Source organism: Pezoporus occidentalis, unplaced genomic scaffold, assembly GCF_034315485.1.
Source record: "Pezoporus occidentalis ecotype Australia unplaced genomic scaffold, CSIRO_AGI_Poc_V1 ctg81, whole genome shotgun sequence".
Taxonomy (NCBI): Eukaryota; Metazoa; Chordata; class Aves; order Psittaciformes; family Psittacidae; genus Pezoporus; species Pezoporus occidentalis.
The window spans coordinates 7,907,666-7,923,310 of record NW_026916170.1 but is presented as its reverse complement, the minus strand read 5'-3'; positions in this window follow the sequence as shown (position 1 = coordinate 7,923,310).

Below are 15,645 nucleotides of genomic sequence, written 5' to 3'. Positions count from 1 at the left end.
GGCATTATCTGAAAGGTCTGTGTGTGGCTTTCCCCAGGTTTGCCAAGCTACAGCAACAGCCCCAGAGGCCCCAGGCCATTTCTGAGCAGCGTAACCGTCACTGTCTGGAAGTTTATAACCTTCACTTTTATAGATAAATTTTACTGATTTATCAATCAGTATTGCACTGTCCTGGAATGACTACTGATGGATTCATGTGCACTGATGGTGTTCATGCACACACAAGTTATATTGGTATGACTCAGGAAGCACAAATGCTTTTAGTGTTCTGCTGGCCTGCTCAAGTTTATAGCAAGGCCACATGGCACCTGGGATGGGATAACTCCTGCTATCTGCAAGATTCTCTTCTTCTCTCTGCCAGCTCAAGAGAATAAAGAGCAAAGTATGTGAGACACAAAGTTTGTGGTAAATCCACGTGTCAGTTCACTAAGCAACCTGTTGAAGTAAAGGTTGAAGTAAAGGTCTCAAGAGTTCTATGAACAATTGTTAACTTTGGACATGGTCCTGATCAAAGGAAGAATCATTATTGCTACAAAAGAATGCAGTGTAGCTTATTTCAAGTTCAGTGTCATTACCTGTTCCTTCTCCACATGAAAGAGAAAAGCAAAGCAGCTTTTATAATTACGCATTTGTAGAATGATGGTTTATTACACTTCTAGTAGCCATAGGAAATAGTTACTTTTGTTGGGAAAGGATCCATTTTTTCCTCCCTGGATATATAGTAAAGCATTGATCTACATTACCTCTGCATCTTTTTTACTTTTCGTGGTATTGCATTAATATTCACGTGTTTTCTCCATTAAAACCTCTTACAACATCCTGAAATGATTGAGTTTCCCCACAGAAAATTAACTCAGAAAGTAATTCATGCATGAGGTAAGTAATGAAAACATAATCAAATCAGAAGCAGAGAATGACTATAGAAAATAATTTAATGGAAGATGTTTATGTAATATTTCATAATGGAGCACCTTGCCATGCGTGACTTTAGTATTACCACATCAAGGGTGTGTTGTGTGGCAGTTGGCCAAAGCCCATTGTTTCCTATTGTTCTGGGTGTAATCCTAAAATGCTATTTTTCAGATTGCAGCTGCTGTTACAGATGTCTGCCACTGGATTAAAAATAGAGGGAAACATCCAGCATTCAGGACTCACCCCAGGTGAAAGCAATCCTCACCTTACTTCAGGAGTTAGGAGGTTGCCACCTGATTTTTCTTCTTCCCATGGCACCATAGTTCTAACTCACAGAAGGCAGCAGTGTAGAGGACTGACCTGTGGCTGCCAGCCACAGAACAAGTTGTAGCCACATTGCTGCACCCTCATTTGCTCTCTGGGGGCATCCACACCATGGTGTGCTTGCCCAGGTCTTCTGTGTGGCAGCATACAGTGGCCCCTTAAATCGTAATAACTATTCTTTGTGTTTGTTTAGTTCAAAATGCTTGAAATAAACATAGTAGCCCTTTCAAATGGTATTCTGGTGGCACTGTGCTGTGGGACTGTGCTGCATGCTTGGTGGCGACGGATTCTGTATGGTGAGCTCTCCCTGTTTTGGAGGACTGGCAGGGAAGGATGGTGGTGCAGCCTATCCATGCTGGTCACAGGCAACAGCCTCCAAGGCCATGCCCTGGCTTCTTCCTAGGGGGCAGCTATCAGCTCCAAAGGAGAGCACACAAGTGGATGAAAGTCCTCAGATGTGAATGACTGGCAACAAGGTCTTGGGATTGAGCTGAAGAATTACATTATCAAAGGGAAAAGATGTAGCCTTAGTTCCTTTTCCATCTTTAAAACCAGAGTCACCAGCTTCACTTCAGATGCATCCTTCAGTTCGAAATACACTACACTCTATCTGAAACTGGTCAGTGGGAACAATAATTTTTCTCTCGTTATTTCTTCTTTTGAGTTTTCATTTGATTCATTTCCCATTTTTCTTCCTTTTCTCTGCTATCTCATTTTCTTGCCCAAATGTTTCTTTTGTCACTCTTCCACTCTTCCTTTCCTCAGGTCCACATCTCTCACAAACAAGGTCTCTCTCCATTTTGCTCTTTTTGCTTCCCCCCTCTTCTGATTAATTCCCATTCTGTCCTCCATTTCTAGTAGTTTCTGCTTCAGACAGCAACACTACTCCCAACTCACCTTAAATATTGAGACACATGCAATCACCACTGATGGGGGAATTAGAACAATTAATTGCTCTTTCAAAATCCTTCAGATTTTTTCCCTTGGAGTCATTGGAGTTTGGAAGAGAAAGAGTTTTCTAGGATCTTCCAGATGTTTTGCATCTAGCAGTGACAAAATAATGGATTAAGAAGTTCCACTTCTGTTTGTCATTCTGATTGCTTTCCTGCACTATTTTTTTTTCAGAAAACGCTGAAGGAGCAAGATGCCAATGAATTTACAGTGTCATTTTTTACACTTGATTTTTTTATGGTTTTATGCCATTCCTCTGTGCTTCCCATTATGTTGCTTACTTTTTTTATTCCCAGGAGTAATTAATATTGCAACATCCAGAGAAGCACTTTTTTATAAAAGGCTGTATTCGTTTACATAGTGAACTCCTAGGGGAAAAGAGATGTTATTTTACTCTCCTGGGTAAGCCTAACTACTGTACAGTTATTTCAACATAACCTTGGTGAAAACTGGGAAAAAAAAAGAAAGCAGCCATGTTTTGTGTTGTTGCTGAATCTGATTGGTATGAAAACCAAAATGTGGTGTCTGGGACTTAATTTAATCCTCTTTTATTTTGAAATCATATGTATCTTTCAGATATATAAAAATGTATAGTTTTATGCAAACTCAATGTCTTAGACTTTGTGTCTGCAAGGCCCAAGCAAATGCTCTAAACAAGCATTCTGTTGAAACCTCTGTGTACCTAGAAAGTTTTTAAAGAAACCAACTATACTTTATTTTTTGCACAGACATCCTATTCTGCTGAGTTCTATTTCACATCACCTTACAGATCATATTCCTGTTTTTATATTTGTATGTAACATCTTCCTTTTTCACAGTGGAAGAGTATTTTTGAACAACACTCACTTGTGATCCACTACAGTTCCAGATTCTTGGCTGCAGGATTGTTGCCAGACCTGTTGCTCCCTGCCTGCCCTTTCTTTACTGGGTTCTGCTCTCTGCTTCCAGGTATAAACTGATTTACACCCTGTCTTTAAGGTCACTCGTCCAATTTTACAAGTAACTCTGAGTTCTGATCCTCTGTTCCTCTCCCGTTTATATCTTCCCAGAACTCGGTGGGAGATTATGCGTTTCCTTACCCTTGCCAATAAGAAAATTTAATAGTACAGGCAGAAGGAAAGACTTTGTCAAAATTATTTTACCAGCGGAACCATAGGTAAGTATTCTTTGATTATGGGCTTTTGGGAGCCTTGGGGGAGAAAAAGAGAGCTATGTAAAAAAGTGCCGTGAGGCGGCAGTGTAGCCCTGGGATGGAAGCGCTTTTGCACTTTTCGCTGCCTCTGCCAGCCAACCGAAACTACCGAGTCGCAGCAGTGACTCAAACCGTTTCACCAGTAGGACACTGGAGGTTGCCTAGTTACTTGAGAAAGTAATGTTAGTATAATATTAAGGGAACAAACTGAAAATAAACTGGTTACACTAGAAAGGGTGTGACTGCTTCGTCTTGCTTCCCCAGTTATATCTGTGGTGTTTATTTCCTTTCCCTGGGCACCCCCAGTCTGTTGCCATTGCCCCCAGTCCCCTGGCTCCCTCAAGGGAAGGAGTGCCTAGTTTAGATTTATACTTCAATAACTTTGATGTTTATCTGGTTTTAATGAAGCCCATAAATTTGAGCAGAGTCAAATTTATACAACCCTCCTCCTCACACTCCCCACATAAAAGAAACACAACTGTTCCACTGCAAAGCTTTTGAACCTCTCCAAAATCCAGGCCAGTCGTATGGTATACAGTAAGGGTCATATATCACAAGTTCCCTCCCCTCCCCCCCCCCCCCAAATGTGTGTCATGACCATTTATTACCAGACTTGTATGATCTGAAGCTATTTTGCACTGTCACATTGTCTCAGACAGTCCTTAGAGGATTTTGATTAATCCCTTGCTTAGTCTAGATTTGTGATGATATGATGCCACTTGCTTTAGCATGTGTGCATCTAGATGCATGTGCAGAAAACCTGCAGATAGTTATAGGAGAGAATGTTATGCTTATAAAAGCAGATCAAACAAATTACAGAATTAAGGATGTTGTTTAATTTGGCTTCCTGAGCTTTGATACTAAAATACACTCTTGCCCTTTTGTGGGGGACTCAAGAATAAAACTTATCTCTCTAATGTCACACTTTCAGAAATTCTTTTCTTCTGCCATGATTAAGGGCATTCAAAATTATTTTCAGTTATGTAACTGAGACTGCTCTAAATTTAGACAAATAGAATGGGGACTGGGGAATAGAGTAAAAACAGATGTCTGTTTTTAGAGGGGTGGAGAGTAGACCCCCCAGGCTGACAATTTTCCATTCAGCTTTTTTGTTTTCTTGAGGATGGTTAAAAAGCATTTAAATGCAAAAATTTGCTAAGGGAATTTGGCTAACTTTCACCAAACTGCTGAATCTCTTCTGGTAATCTGTATGTGACTTCCTGCATGAGTAGAATGAACCCTTACTATTACTGTGTTCCTTAATTCGAAAATTAAGTACAGCATTGTTAGAGCTGAATTCAGTGTCACCTGGTCCTGAGTATTACAAGGCAATGGCTACACAGTTTTTTCTAAATGTTACTAAAATATTAAATGGGATCTTTTACACAGTTTTGGCCTAAAATCTCAGAATATTTCACTGTATTATTTGTTTACATTTGGATATTAGATTGTGTTACTATCAGTCAGGCAAGTCCTTAGCAAGTGGCCAAAGGCAGCACTAGCCAAAGGCTTCTTAGTAGTTTTGGGGAGTCTGAGTTGGCTAAGCAAGATCTGGAGCTGTGTCCTAGGCCAGGGACAGAAAGGAATGGAGAGACCTATACACTTGTAAGGAGACCTGTATAAAGCTGGGTTTGTGGCTCCAGAGGCCTGGATGGAGGTGGGAAGCTCAGACACCATGAGCTGCCAGAGCAGCACTGCTGCCCCACAGACTCACCTGCCAGTACCAGAAACCAGCATGGATTTCCAGGGTCCTGGCACAAGAAAGATAAGCAGTAAGGGCATGATAATTTTGTTGCCTCTGGCAGTCAGCTGTCCTAGGCAAATCCTGGCTTTGCCCATGGTTCTAGTTGAACCTGCACAAAGGTGGCTTTTAGTTCCAGCTGTGCATCTGTGATGTGTTTTCTGTGCTTAAAAACCCTGGGAGTCTTTGCCTGAAGGGCCAGGGTATGCTGCCAACGTATTCTCACCTGCAAAAGTAGTTTCTAAAGAGTAGTTCATTGTAAAGCCACAGGAGGGGGAGAAAGAGGGGAATATCTCTTCAGGAAACAGCTAGTGGAGGCAAGGAAGAGTTGCCTGTGTATCTACCATCTGGATGAGAATAAGGTTTACCATACTGGTTTTCAGTTTATGGGTCTTCTGCAGGCTCAATCAAAATCAGTGAGAAGCTTCCTATTGATTTCTGTGTGTTTTCAGTCAAACCCAGTGTGTATTATCTTTCAAATATATCAATACGTGTCAAACATACAAGCCTATAACACTGATACAAACTAGGCAAAACATTGTGTGTCCTGTGTTCAGAGTTTGGAAGCACACAATTAGCTTGAGCGTTACTTAAATAATCAGTAAACATGAAGGAGAGATCACAGAATCATAGAACCAGAGAATCATGCAATCATAGCATCGACTAGGTTGAAAAAGGCCTTTAAGATCATCAAATCCAATCACTGCCTCAGGACTGCCATGACTGCCGCTAAAACATACCACTGAGGGCCTCACTATGCGTTTTTTTAACCCTTCCAGGGATGGTGATTCCACCACTTCCCTGGGCACCCTGTTCCAATGCCTGACCACCCTCTCTGTGAAGACATTTTTCCTAATATCCAATCTAAACCTCCCCTGGCGCAGCTTGAGGCTGTTTCCTCCTGTCTTATCCCTTATTACTTGGGAGAAGAGACCAATCCCCACCTCACCACAACCTCCTTTCAGGTAGTTGTAGAGATAAGATCCCCCCTGAGCCTTCTCTTCTCCAGACTAAAGAACCCCAGTTCCCTCAGCCATTCCTCATATGACTTGTGCTTGAGACCCTTTGCCAGCTTTTTTGCCCTTCTCTGGACCTGCTCCAATAACTCAATGTATCTTTTGTAGTGAGGGTCCCAGAACTGAACACAGTATTCAAGATGCGGCCTCACCAGTGCTCCATACAGGGGAAAATGATCACTGCCCTGGCCCTGCCAACTCAGTGTTAATTTTATAGTGTCTGCCAAATAAGGCAGGATTTACTTATTTTGGTCTAACGTCAACTGCTTAAATGATAAAATTTTTACAGTAATTATGCCTTGGATCTTTTTACTACGTGGTGCCACATCCCTTTCCTCTATTTTTTCTTCAAGCTCCTGTCTCCTATTTCGTGCAATAGTGTTCTCCTGGATCCTTTGCCAGCTAGACTCTAGTATTCTCTTGCCGGTGCCATATAGTGCAGCTGATGGCAAATTTTCTTTCCCATTAGAAACCTCAATAGTCACTCATTTGTTTTAAATTATGTTTGTTGGAACATTTCCTGGGGTTTTGCAGGTGGTTATTTATTTCTCAAACAAAGCTAGCACTTTGAGTGAGACAACTATTTTGATTTACATATTAGCCAAATAAAACAAACTTGTAAAATTCTGCTAGCTCTTTTACCTGAAGCAAGTACATTCTGGTGAGGAAGGGAGCCATATGAGTTGGATGGAGCGTGCACGGGTGAGAAAAATTCACGTGTTATATTTTTCTATAGCATCATGACAGTACTTTTCAGCAGGGCTTATAGCAATTTGGTTTAGTCTCTTGTGAAATGGGTTCATTTTTTTCCATTAATTTTTCATCAATTTTTCAGTGAGAGTAGACAAGCAGCCTCGGCATCTGGTTTTCACAAAGACTAGATTTGCAGGGTGGTCAGAAAGATATATCTTGCTTGGGTTTTATATACACTTTATGTTTGGATGTTTTTGTTTTGTTTTGTTTGTTTTTTCCTCCCTCCAGATTTCAACCCCTAAAATATTTGAAGCCATTCTAATGGCAACATATAGTGTGCTCTTCAGATATTCAGCTCAATCAATGCTTTAAAACATCTGAAGATTTATGTTGAAAAAAAGAGTTGGGTAAGCCATTTCAGAACACATTATGACCACGTATCAATTTCCAATACTAACATTCATCCTGAGGGAATTCTAATAGGGAAAACTCAGGGATGATAATCACAGCTATATGTGAGGAATAGGCAGCAATGAAACCAAGGGATACGCAATATTAGAGTATTATTTTTACCTCTTTTTCACTCAGTCTGTTGAAATGGAGGAAGGAAAGACTACTGGACGAATTTAGTATATGGGGTCATGATAGTGTGGCAACCAACCACTTGAAAAGATAGCAAGGAAAGATGGGCAAACTGAATTTGGGAAAGAACATTTCTCAATGGCTGGAAGAGTGGTTGAGATAAGTGATCCAGCTGGCTGACCCAAAGCAGTGTAAATGTAGATTTTCAGTGTGGATGTTTTTATAGCTCTTCTAGGAGAAGTTTAGCTGAAAGAGCAGATCAGAAAACAGAAGCAAAGGAAATCTGAGCCAGTGTGAGTTTTCCTGTTATTTTTCCAAACTTTTCAAACACGTACATTTGGGCAGCTGAAAAGCTTCTTCATTTGTCCCACAGACTTCTTTCCACTTGTACAGCAGGAGAAAGGCCAAAGGTAGAAATATAAAATGGTGGTGCTTCAGGGTGTTGTATTCAACTGATTTTCTTTCTGTTTTCCCTTTATCTAGTGCTGATCTTAATAACTAGATTCTGCACTTGGCCTACCTATAACTGAAGTATTTAAGAAGACTGAAGCTTGCTTGTTAGCTATATGTTAAAGAATGTTCAAGAGCATAAATTATTCCAGGAAGGGAAAGGAATAAAATACTCAACAATTTGCCTCTGGATTGCTTTTCTTTGGACAGTAGATAGGAATAAGTTCTTCACCTCTCCCCGTGCATGTAGTTTTGCTTCAGACATGCCTCTTTTCCAGATTGCCCATGCCAGCAAAAGATGGGAAGACCAAAACATGTTGCAGAGAAGAGTATGCCCGGGATCAGCCTAAATGTTTGACACTAAAGGGCTGTCCTGCCCTCTTAAGTGTAATTAATTTTCTTCTTAATATGTTAGAGTTAATTTAAGCACCACAATGACACTGAAATGGGCACTTGAGGCTATTACTGTAGCATTTTATACTAAAGACCACTTTTTTTTCTTTTTTTCTTGTTTTTTTTTAACTAAGGTATCAGTCCCATAAAAGGCAGGGTGAGACACTGTCACCCTCTGAGACTCATTACCATTTAGACCACGGTTACTAACAGTTCAGCAGGACAGATGCCAGTTTTGGGCACATCTGGTGTCCATTTATGCTGCTGTTTCAACTCACTTAGATGGGATTATTGCATCAAAGAAAGGGCAGAAGCATGTGCAGTCACAGTAGGATAAGTCTGAATTGTAAAATCACCCCACAAGCTGCCAACTGCCTCCAACTCTGATCTAGACTTACTCTCTGGTATCAGTTCTTACCAGACCTCTGTTTCCAGCATTTCTATTGCTGGAAAAGTGCTCAGCAGATGAGCAGCTAAGGAATAGAGATATTTGTTAACAAGACTATCATTCAGGATCAGGGAAGTTAATTGTAACTCTTTGTAATACTAGATGACTAATCTAAGAGTATAACGAGTCAATGAGAAATCCAAACACAAGGATCTCAAAATGAGAGTCTCTGACAATACTTCTTTTCAAGTCATTGTTACAGGGACATTAATTCTCAAAACAAAGGCTTGCATCCTCTTCTTGCACATACAAAGCTACACTGTTATCAGTGGGTTGTTTATATGCAAAAAAGAAAAAAAGCTGTGGATCTGTCTTGCCTGCCCAGAAGGTTTCTTGAAAAATCCTTATGCAGCCAGCTGATTAGGTTCTTAATGGGTTTGAACATTTGATGTTGTCAAACTGAAATTGGACATCATTAAAAGCAATGTAAAAATAGCCATTCTTGTTTCAGGAACCCATAATTGTGTAGTAATCAGTCTGCAAACAGTTCCTTTGTAATTAAGGATGTAATGATACTGATTTGACTAGTCCTATAAGAAGTGGTTACTTGGACGAGTAAAAGCAGCAGACCTGAAAGTGGCGACAAATTCAGATCATAATAAAAACTGATTTTGAGATTACTGCCTTTTTTTGGGGTGTTCTTTCTCTTAGCATTTCACATCTGTCAAGCTACACTCATGTCAGGAAAATGCTATTGGACTTTTGCTGATGGGAAATAAGTCTTATGAAAGTGCATGCGGGTACTGCTAGCATGTCTTGATTTATACGACTCCCTCAGAGAGAGATCCATTAAGAATAATTTAGAAAAAAAACATGTTTTGAATAGATTTTTTTGAAAAAGATTTTCTGTCATGGAAAAGCAGCATCATACAGAGATACTGAGCTAGAGTTAAATCAAGTAATCTGCGTGGCAGAAGAAATTCAGATATGCTTTCATGGTTCCCTATGTAGCTAATTTTAGCTAGCCTGGGCAAATTTTGCATAGTTGCTGTGCTTTATTCCGATGTGCATGTGTGCTTACATAGATCTCTCTCTGAGAAATGTAGTTTGACGGTAACATTATTTATGTTCTTAATTAAATAATGAGAACTTTCTGCCTTTTGTAGGCAAATTCTCTCAGACAAGAATCCAACACACACAATGTCTTCTGTTTGAAGAAGGAGGCAAGAAACACATCATAAAGTCAGAGCAAAGGCACAGAGAGAACAGCTTTCCAGTAAATGCCTCTGATGTAAAACAGAAAGAATGCCAGTATTAAGAACACATAGAAAATGTGCCTCAAAACAAACATGTAAACAGAGATGCTGCATTGGCAGACAGAAGAGTACAGGCAGTACCGTTTATGAAACTGGAAAATGCCTCCAAAGACAAAAGGTGAACAGCAATAATACTTTTTTTTCTTGGGGGTCATTATGTGACAATAGCCGTCCACTGTGGACAATAAAAGCCTGTGACTTCACAAAAAAGTTTATGCTAGAATTAGATTTAAATAGGAGTCAAATATAAAATAAATTCTAAAGTACTTATGGACAACAATCTAAGATCAGAAACAAAAATCATGCACAAGAGAAATTAGAACTGTAAGTCCAAACAAAAGGATTCACATAATTATGTAAAAAACAGTGGGGTCACCTTACATAGTTTCACATATATAGAAGTGATGCATGCTGTCTGAGCTCATTATTTAGACTTTATGGTCACTCAAGAGAGGTGAACAATCCTACAGAAGAGTTCACTTTACCCTAAAATATCACCAGTAAAATAAATGGCCCTCTGGAAGAGACTGGCTTAGAATACGTACTTACTTTGAAACAGCCATATGTAGGTGAGAAGAATCACATGTAACATGATCATGATAGAAAAGAAATACAGGAGTTAAACATTAGTTTGTACTAAATAAAAAATGTTAAAGGGACCGTTTCAACCAGGAAAACAAATGCCTTTGGTGTTACAAAGCAATGCATGCTTACTATGCATCTAGGATTAGATGCAAGTTCAGAGGAAAAAAGGTTAGTAGATGGGTGTCATAGAATCACAGAATCATAGAATGGTTTGAGTTGGAAGGCACCTTAAAGATCATCTAGTTCCAGCCCCCCTGCCATGGGCAGGGAAACCTGCCACTAGACCAAGTTGCTCAAAGCCTATCTAACCTGGCCTTGAACGCTTGCAGGAATGGGGCAGCCACAGCCTCACACAGAAAGAATCCAGAAATTTGGTGATACCCGTCTTTTGCCTCTTCCAACAGTTTCTGTAATACCATTTTAATTTCCTTTTTCATAGCTCCTGTTAAACAGGCAAAAGCAACAATAACTTTTTAACTGCACTCCCAATGGATTTCTGAGATTTTTCTTCTTTATGGGGCCAGTGCTGGAATAACACAGATACCTCTAGTATATTTTTTTCAAAGCACACTAAGAAAGGGGAATTTTACCATCTCTTCACATTCTGACCCTGCCAAATGCTACATAGGCTGAAATTTGCCCAGGGTTTGGCTTAGTTGCTGGACATACAGAAATCTTACTCATTCTTTACTATTGTAAAAAATATTACTGCAACTATTCTCCACATCCAGCCAGCAATGGAGTCTGAGCTGAATTAATCTAGGTTCCTTGGATTTATGCACACTGCTTTTGAAACAGCCTCTTCTCCATGTAGTCACAGTCAAGAGTCTACATTTACCTCCAACCTGTCACTTTAATTTTGCCCATAGAAGAAGATAGGTTCTTGAAGCACGTTTTTACAACATGTAGGTTTCCCTCTCTGAACCAAATACATTAGATCAGTGTTATTGTAGTAACTTCTTTCTGGTTCCCTTGGCTAGTACTTTGTGAAATAAAGTCATTGCAGCCATGGAGGGTCAGTAAGCAAGAGATAAAGATACATCTGATTCACAGCCTTCCAATCTGACAAAGCTATACTACAACCATTTTTAAACTGAGGATTACAGTGTTTCTAAAAATCTTTACATTTCCAGCCTCTGGTAGATAATAAGTATAATGGAAATCAGACTGAATTTCTCTAGCTTGCCAGACAAATTAGCCCCAATCCTGGAAGTACTTTTGCAGAGACTTAGCTTTACATCTGAGAAAGCAGACCCCACTATGGGTCTGCTCAGTTTAGTAAAATCAAGCGTTTGTCTAGTGACTGAACAGTTGTAGGGAAGGAAGCAGGTAAGATGAAAGGAAATCCTAAATCGATTCAGTTTCCTTCACTGTGTAATTTACAAATTGGATTGGAGGGAGCTTTGATCTGCCATATGGTCTAATTTTTTTCGTCAGCACCTACAAGAAGTCCTGTTTCTTCTACATACGTAAATTGGCACAAGAGAACTAAGGAAGCTTCTAAGGAAGCCTTGAACTTTGATCTTCTTATCTGAAAGTAAAAAAAAAATGAAGTTTTCTACAACTGGAGGGCTCACATCTAGTTATGATTTAGTGTTCCCTTTCAGGACACAGTTGATACACAGAGGAGCCAGCTGTCCTTTTCAGCAGGTAAAATCCTGACTTTTCTAAGAGAAAATAAAGAAACTGGTACAGAATGGACTTGAGTATCACCTCAGGTTATTTTGAGCAGAACAATGGGAGTATCTAGTATTTGGTAGTTCATCAAAAGCTTTGAGTCCAGAATATCTAACAACTTCCTAGAAGCAAAGAAATGTAGAAAATTAATGTCAAGATTCAGAAATACTGTTAACGTTATGTAACAAGATTGTTCTTCTTGCAAATTTTGAATTTTAGGGCAGTAACCTTGAAGGCTTGGGAAAGGTTTCATTCATCGCTGTGGAAAAACAGATAAGTACAAAGAAATACTTATTATAATCCATACTTGTATAAAATGGAGAGTAGTGTGAAGAATCAGGAAAATTATTTTATCTTTGTTTATAGTGCTGATCCTGCCACATTGTGTACAGTAGAAATGCAGACAGAAAGTGAAAAACAAGTAATTAAAAATTATTATAATGCTTTACAGTAATAAATTTAAAGAGCACAACCTGTTTATATACACAAAATAAGCTTTCATACATAAAATATCACCCTTGATACTTTTACCATGGACAATCTAGTAGAGAAAAACATAACCAAAAGAAAAAAAGTCCACTAAATTTGAGAAACAAGAAAAGAAAGCACATATGTTTAATTGTGGTGATAATGACATCTAAATAAATTATCAAGAGAAATGTGGGGTTCTCCATCCTCAGACTGAAATTGCCTGAAACACTTCACAGAGCTGAGCACAAGACTCCACAGGTGAGTCGCTGGATGCCACTCCACAGATGACATTATGCAGGAAATCAGGCTGGTGGTTTACTAATCTATGAATCTACAAGATTTTATTGGCCAAACTGTGCTATGACTGTGGACTTCCTTGCAGAGTTCAGTACTATTATTAATATTTATCAAAGCAACAGAGATAAATTACAAATTATTTTCTACTCTTTAGCTTTATGTATTGCCTCCATATGTTGAAACAAAGAAGGCAAAGTCATTATTTCATTTAATTTTCTGAGAAAGTGTTCTACCCAAGAGTGTCAATGAATCACAGTTTGTTAGGGTGGCCCCTGCAAGTCTACTTGAAAATATTCATGTGTTTATTGTGGTTGCAATTTGCCCATTAGTAGTAGGATACAAATAAGCTTCACAGATGTTGAGGTTTATAGAGTCATATGTGAAAATATAATTTGGAGGGGTCAGAAAATGAGGTCAAGCAGTTACTTTAAACTGAGAACAAAAATAATATATTTATTGACCAATTTATTTCTAAATCTGTTATCTCACATAAGCCTTTCATTAAGCCTTCCCTAAGTTTGACTGTTAAGGGAGCAAATGTATTTTGTCATCTGGTTTTATTTTGCTGAAATTATGGCTCAATGTTAAGATGTTTATAATAAATGTCTTAAAGGAAAGCTTGAGGGAAAGTAACATAAAATCAAATTCCAAGCAACAATTCCAAGATGAAGTCATCATTAAAATTCTGATTCTTAATATGTTGTATTTATTAAGACAAATGTGAAGGGTTACATTTGAAGTTACCACCCTGTGGCTGGAGTTGTAGATTTATTTTTTAAAGCAGATGGCATAATATCTGTGATGCAAAGTGAGCTCTCATTCTGGTTTCAGAAAAAAAGAACAACCCAAAACCTGTCCAAAGTAGCTCTGACTGTGCAGAGAATTACACTGGTGCAAAAATAATCAGTCCCAAGGTTTCATCACGTTGCTGATTTATGAGCTTGGGCAATGCAATGTTGCTTTAAAATAGAAATCTAGAATTCATGCAACTCCTTCCACAGACTGGTAACCTTGAATGCAGCATATTAAATGCACTGTGTTAATAATTTACTTAATTTTAATCACTACTGTAATTTGATGTTTGGGTTATAATTTGATTTTATTTTTCTTCAAATTTGCCTTTACAATGACATAATACTAAACCATAACTCTTCCCCTGCCCCACAAATCACATGATAAAATGTATTTGATTTTTCACTTATCTGTGTCTAAAGTTTTTCATACAACATGAGCTGGAGCAGTTTGGCCAGAAGTTTTGACCTCCTACATCTGCACCAGTGTAATTCCCAATGCAATCAGAATTTCTCCTGTCTGATGCTGGTTTTATAAAGGCAGAATGAGACTCACTTTACACAGTTTTATTCCATTGTGCTTATCAGTGGATTTCAGCTTTTTTTGGGTTGTTGACCTTTCCTAGTTTTCCAAGGGAAATACAGATCCCTGGATAGTGAATTTAAATGTCTTGGGTTTTATAATCCCATCTTGAAAACCTTTCAGAAGCAGTCATCAAAATCCCAGGCATCTGTGGGACACAGTGTGAAAAACACTGCATCTGAACCCTACTCTTAGAAGAAATACTTGCCAGCCTATACTGTGACCGATAGAGATCTTTCCCTTTGTTCTGTAAGGCACAAAGTAACCTCAGCTTCACCTCCCTCCTTTCCATTTCTGTAGTCAGACTGGAAGAACAGGACTCCCGATCCATCACAAGCAAAGCATAATTAAAGTACAGATAATTAAAAATACGTGGAAGAGTAGGAAGTTTGATTCCAGACCATTTCTTATTTCCACTCTCTGAGCAGAACACACCATTTTAGAGCCTATTTCCAGAACAGTGTGCTTCCTTTTCAGTGCAGGCGTTGACTAATGCTAAGGAATGTATTCCATTACAGCCCTGCTGGCTTGCACTGTAACTTCATGTAGAACCAGTTAGTTGCTGTGGTGACAGTGACCAACAAACAAATAAAAGTCATCAACTCTTTCAGGACTGGTCAGAGCAGTTTAATGACAGCATCCACACTTAAAGCTTTAAAACCTTCTTGTTTTGCTGTCTTTTAAAAAGAGACTTAAGCACTCTTTTATTAGGCGACTAATGTCGTTTATATCTCCTCCCAAGATATTGTTTCACACATCTTGTAAATTTTGGCAGCTATAGAGACTTTAATATATAGCTGTTGTTTCTGGAGTTTATCTCTCTGTTAACAAATTGAACCACAGCTAAACTTGGTGAAAACCCCTCTGTCTTTTGGAGAGATATGTGAAGACAGAATCTAGGCTTGTTGGTGAGGAACTGGAAATAAATTATAACATTCAATAGGGTTGTTTGGAAGTTAAGGTATGATACATATAACATTGCATCATTTAAGAGAGAAGTACAAATTCCCTGAAAACTCACACACACACAAAAAGGTCTTAACTATCCTCATTATTACTTTCTTTTTCTAACTTATTAACAATTTCAAGAAAGGCATAGTGCAGGGCTCAGCCTATAAAAAGGTGGACATTTCTCATTTTAAATAGGAAATGATATTTTACAAGTCCCTTATTCAGTTTTAAGCTTTTTAATGTGATTGCTAATGCAATCCAGTGACAATGCGTGGGTGTAATCTGTAGTTCAGGTTATGGCAAGGATGTGTGTCCCTATGTGCTTTATGCTG